Below are 4,709 nucleotides of genomic sequence, written 5' to 3'. Positions count from 1 at the left end.
TTCCATTTGGAATTCCCGAAGAAGCAATAATGGCCGCGGTTCCTATGCGAGTCAAGTTGGCTCCGAAGAAGGTGGTGAATCCTAGTATTGTCAAGCCACCTATACAAGCAAATAACTTTGATGGGAAGGCTACTTTGTTGCAACTAGTCCAAGGAAACCAATTTGGAGGGGGAGCTACCGAAAACCCCAATGAACACCTTAATGATTTCTTGGATAGTTGTGACATGTTTAAGGCAAATGGAGTGTCGGAGGATGCCATCCACCTTAGGCTCTTTCCTTATTCCTTGAGGGGGGGTGCTAAGGAATGGTTGAAGAGTTGTGAGCCCGATTCATTTAGAACTTGGAATGATGTCTCCAAGGCCTTCTTGAACAAGTACTTCCCACCACAAAGAACCGCAAGAATCAAAAGTGAGCTTCAAGGCTTCACTCAACAAGATGATGAGACCCTTTACGAAGCATGGGAAAGGTATAAGGGACTCCAAAGGTTGTGTCCTCATCACGGGATTGGAGATGATGAGTTGATCAACAACTTTTATGAGGGGTTGAGCAATGAAATGAAAATGAACCTAGATTTCGGCTCGGGAAAGGGGGCATTAGATAAAATTGATCACAAGACGGCCAAGGAGCTTATTGAGGAAATGGCTTCCCGAACTTTTCATTGGAATAATGATAGGCACAAGAGGAAGGGAAAGTCAACCGTCGAGTCGGCCAACAATGTTGAGGTTAAGGGATTGATAGAGGAACTCAAGCAAGAAGTTGCTTTGTTGAACTCAAGCAACACCTCTAGAAACTCTTCATCAAGTAGGTCTCAAGTGTATTGTTGTGAGATTTGTGGAGATCAAGGGCATCCACCAAATGAATGTCCTTTGATGATGGGAGAGGCAAATTGTATGGAGCAAGTGAATGGAGTGTGGGAATCAATTCCGGCTAGACAATCATTCAATAACAATCAATACCATCCCGGAATGAGAGCCCACCCAAATTTTTCCCATGACTCACAAAATGCCCAAAACCCCATTTTCCAACAAAATCTACAATTTACACCAAATTTCCAAGCCCAAAAGCAAAATCCCACCTTTCAACCAAGACCACCATTTCAACAAAATTCTCAACCCTTTCCACAATCCACCCAACCCAAATCAAACATGGAGCTCATGATGGAGCAATTGATGAATTCTCAAAACCAACTCGTAAACACTCAAACCCAATTCATCACTCATTCCAACCAAAAACAAGAGGAGACAACATCTTCTATCAACCAACTAAGGACTCAAATGAAAGCCTCCCAAAGAATGACGGATAATCAAATCTCTCAATTGGCTTCCCAAATAAGTCAATTTCAAGCCTCAAATGGAAAGTTTCCGGGTAAAACCGCGGAGAACCCAAAGACCATTAATGCTATATATTTGAGGAGTGGTAGGGAGTTAGAAGACCGAGTGTTCATAAAGAGGAAAAAGAGCCGCAAACCGGAAGTTGTGGTTGAACCACAAAAAGTGGTTGAAGATGATCTTGTGGAAGTTGTTGTAGAGACTCCCATGCTTGTTGATGAGTTCACCAAGGTTGTTGATGAACCCACCAAGGTTGTTGAGAAACCCAAGCAACAAGTCGTGAGACCATATGTGCCACCAATCCCTTTCCCTCAAAGGTTGGCAAGAGCAAAGCTTGAGCAAAAGTATGGGAAATTCATGCACATGATGAAAGGTGTGAACATCACCATGCCTTTTATTGATGCCATCAAGGAGATACCCGCATATGGAAAATTCTTGAAGGAGTTGATTTCCAACAAAAATTCATTGGGTCCAAGTACCATGGTCAATTTATCACAAGAATGTAGTGCTATCCTATTGCACAAGATGCCACCAAAGCTTGAAGATCCGGGTAATTTTTCCATACCATGCACAATTGGGACCGTTCATATTGAGAGAGCCTTGTGTGACTTGGGGGCAAGCATTAGCCTCATGCCTCTCAATATCTTCAAGAAATTGAAGGGTTTTGAACTTTCACCTACAAGAGTATCTTTGCAACTTGCGGATAGATCGGTGAGGTATCCAATTGGCCTTGTGGAAGATGTACCACTTAAAGTGGGAAAACTTGTGATACCTTGCGACTTCTATGTGATGGATATTCCCGAGGATTCTAAAATTCCAATCATCCTAGGACGCCCTTGCCTTGCTACGGGGGGTGTCTTGATTGATGTGAAAAATGGCAAACTATCTCTTCAAGTTGGTGATGACAAGATAGAATTCTCCTTGAAAAACTCCATGAAATCTCCTTCTATGAGTGACTCTTGTTGTAGGGTGGATGTGTTGGAGGATTGTTTGAATGAGCATAATATTGAGCCTTCACACTTGGATCCATTGGAAGTTTGTCCAATAAACAAGGAGGGAAATGGAGGTGATCTTATGTTGAGAGTTGATGTGAAAGAAGTTTTGGGTGAATATGATTCAAGAAAAGATGAATTTGCAGACCAAATTGATGATGAGATTGAATTATATTTGAGCTCTCCGGATTCTTTTGGTCTAGGCTCTCTTGAAGGTACACCTTGGTTGGAGAACTCTTCGAGTGATTGGGAAGCTCAAATTGATGCCTTGGAGGCGGCTCTCAATGGAAATAGTTCGGGTCAAAAGGAGAGTCAAGAAAATTGGGATAAAAATGACACCACCATGAACCTCAATATTGAGAAGTTGACTACTCCACCTACTACTTCCAACCAATTTCCTTACCTTGGTGACCAAGAAGAGGGTTGTACAACTAGTGAAACTTATGAGATTCCGTTCCTCCTACCACCTAACTACCATTCCAATTTAAAGGGTTCTAACTATCAAAAGGACCCAAGAAAGGAAGCCAAGGAGGGTAAGAGGAACTATGAAAAGAAGTGTTGGAAAAGAAGTTGGTTGTGGTATGCTATAGCTTGGTGCTACTTGTGCTTGTTTGAGGCTTTTGCTAAAGTTTTTGACCGGTTACTACGTGCCTTGTGTGACATGGATTGCATCACCAAAGAATTCAAGCAACAAAATTTTGGATGAGAGGTTTGGTGGAGTCCCTTAAGAACCATCGCATAGTATAAATTCTCTTCCTTTGCTTCATTTATTTATGTTTTGCTTGCATTTGCATTTAGTTTACTTAACTGAATAGGAGTTAATCTAAATTAGCTCTCTTTGCACTCATGTAGTGTAGTTTGCATTGTCCTTTTAATTTAGCATATAGAATAATTCATGCATTACATTCATTAACCAAAAACCACTAAAAATTTGAAAAATCAAAAAAATCTTCAAAAAAAAAATAAAAAAAATAAATCAAAAACATGTTCTTACATTTTGGAAAATTCAAAAAATCAACAAAAATATGTTATTTATTCTTCCTATTCTCCCCCTATACTTTGTTCCATTGAGGACAATGTAAATTTCAAGTGTGGGGAGGGAAATATCCACTTTGTGCATATTGTTTATATTTGTGTATATTTGCTTGTTAATTTGAGAAAATTACAAAACTCCCTAAAAATTGAAAATTTCAATTTTTTCAAAAATATTGCATTGTTTATATTATATATATTGCATTTGTCCTAACCATTTTGATAGGCAACACATGGATCATCGGAGAAGACGCTTGGTAAAATTCTTCCAATTCTTTCTCCTTATCCTTCCTTTTCTTTTTGTATATATAAGCATGGAGGAGGATGGGATATGTGATGTGGGTGTTCCCTTTGGGAACCGTTTTGGATATGATTGTGTTGTTGGTGTGTTGTTAGGACTAGAACTTGTATGCATTTAGATTAGACATGAATATATGTGTTCACTCTTGCATTCACGTAGTTTGTTCATATGTTTAGTTGCATTTCATACACGTTGCATCTCGTATGTAAATAGTTGCATAGATGGTCTAAATGTGGAGGGTATATGTCGTCAATGATGATAATTGTTTTGCCCGTGTCATTTCCCTCTTGATAGCTCGTGCCTTTTGATGACACATTTTAGGGTTTTTGCTTGCAAAAACCCGGAAGTCTAGCTTAACAACCAAGTAACGACCACCTTGTGAGACCGTATTAGGCCCGAGACTTGACCTAGGTCCGATATAGCTACTAAAATGTGAGGATGGAGCCTCCTTATGGCCGGTCCATCAAACCGGTCCCGTTTAGGTTATGAGAGTAGTTCTCCTTACGTGGTATGTCATGTCAAAACGCACAAGTATGGTGCTCATTCCTTACCGTAGAAGTGTAGATGTGCATATTGAGACAATTTTGTTCAATAAAGTAACCTCACAATAGCCAAATAAGCTTTTGTTATGCCCTTGAGTCAATCATTTCCTTTTGTTAACCCATTTTGAGCCTAAGCCTTATCGTTTCTATTGCCAACAAATTAACTACATCCCATGAACAACTCACCTTGGTTGAGTAGTTCGTCATTGTGGTTCTTTTGTGGAGTATATTTGGGTTGAAATTTTGACTTATCTTGAGGTGTATGATCGAAATGCCACATGAGTGAAATGCAACTTTGGCTACTTCTGTTTAATAAGAGGTGAACAAGTCGTGAAAAATGCAAGAAAGAAAATCAAAGAGAAAAGAAAAAAAAAATGAAGAAGAAAAACAAATAGAAAAAGAGAAAAAAATGAAATGAAAAAGAAAAAAAAAAGAAAAAGAAGAATGTACATTTTTGAGTTTAATAAAGGGTTGGTAATTTGCAAATTGAGTTTGTTTTGAAGAAATATTGATT

The 4,709-nt window shown here is 39.1% G+C and overlaps 1 non-coding gene across 1 annotated transcript; it reads right to left on the bottom strand.

Annotated features, from left to right (window-relative positions):
* Nucleotides 1-398: 398 nt before the first annotated feature.
* Nucleotides 399-505, bottom strand: LOC141593793 (small nucleolar RNA R71). Its single transcript, XR_012521857.1, has one exon. It is a non-coding gene; the product is annotated as a small nucleolar RNA R71 (small nucleolar RNA).
* Nucleotides 506-4,709: the final 4,204 nt, after the last annotated feature.

Source organism: Silene latifolia, chromosome 7, assembly GCF_048544455.1.
Source record: "Silene latifolia isolate original U9 population chromosome 7, ASM4854445v1, whole genome shotgun sequence".
In the NCBI taxonomy this organism is placed as follows: domain Eukaryota; kingdom Viridiplantae; phylum Streptophyta; class Magnoliopsida; order Caryophyllales; family Caryophyllaceae; genus Silene; species Silene latifolia.
Note: the sequence above shows the minus strand (reverse complement) of the source record. Positions and strands in the feature narration are given on the sequence as shown.